Below are 1,332 nucleotides of genomic sequence, written 5' to 3' on the forward strand. Positions count from 1 at the left end.
ACACACACACCGAGACACTTGGTTTCTATTGATCTTTTTGGTTTCTGTCTATCAACGCTTGAGGCCCTTGGGCCGCTCACATAGCATTCAAGCACTCAGTAGCAGACATTCACTCCCTCACCCAGTCATGTCACCCACTCGTGCAAGCGCCTGTCTGAAATGAGCACACTTTCGGTTTTGATTGCTTCCCTCATCTCTGAGCACTGGGAATGATGTAAGATTTCAACAAATTTTCCCCAATGACGAGAAGTTGCAAAAGATTCGAGGGTGATTTAATGATCCCGCCGCGATTCAATTTCGCTGTTCACCAGTACCACCAACACGAGCCAACCAACCAACCGCACGAAGACTACGAAGGATGGCAAGCACGAGAGGCAGCTTCGATTCGGCGTCAGGCGGGCTGTGGCGCATCGACGAAGAGGTTGTTGTATGCAGAGCTGTCGTGTGTCTCTCAGTCTCTGCCTCTCTTTCATTTTCTATCCCCTTCCGTCTCTCAGTCTCAGTCTCTCTTTCGCTTTCTGTTTCTCTGTCTCTGTCGTGCTCTTTCTGTTTTGCTCTATCTTGCTCTCTTGCTTATGCGATCGTCCCTTGGAGTGATTGAGCACACACTTGTGTCTTGTGTCGTCTGTGCCCGTGTGTCGACCCTGACGTTGGTTGTTGTTGTCGATTCCCGCCTTCCTCGTTTTCTTTCCACACCGTCTGTGTTACTGTGTTTCCCACTCTTTGCATCCTGTACGGAAGAACAGAGAGAGCATGTGTGTGTGTGTGTGTTGATGCGTGTATGTGTATGTGCATATCTCTCTGTGGTGCATCTTCACTTCACACACAACCTTAGTGTGGCTCACGTTCCTGTTTACCTGTGCCTTTGTGCCCGCCTTTGTCTTGGCCTAGTCCTGTTCTGACACCAAGTCGGGCAGCATGAGCTCTGAGACATTCAACGCAGTACGTACAAAGGAATGCGACCATGCTGCTGTGTTGCACGTTCACTTGGCCACAGCACACACACACACACACACACTCCCCTGCCCATTGCATCTCACTCAAACACAACACAACATGTTCCTTGCTTTCTGCCTGCTCTGTGCGTGTCGTGCCTTGAATCGTGTGCTGTTGCACATAAGCAGGCCTCAAGGGTAAGCGGAAACAGCAGGTGTTCATGGTCTGTCGAGTACAAGCTGGATTGCATGATACACGTGTTCGTCCTGCCAGCAGAAGCAGACCAGCATCACGATCGTCGCCACCACAGCGCAACCACCATCACAGCGCCGTTATCATTGCTGCGCCGCTACACAGCTGCTTGTGTGTGTGTGTGTGTGTGTGTGTGTGTGTTTG

This window comes from Salpingoeca rosetta (assembly GCF_000188695.1).
Source record: "Salpingoeca rosetta unplaced genomic scaffold supercont1.33, whole genome shotgun sequence".
Classification (NCBI taxonomy): domain Eukaryota; class Choanoflagellata; order Craspedida; family Salpingoecidae; genus Salpingoeca; species Salpingoeca rosetta.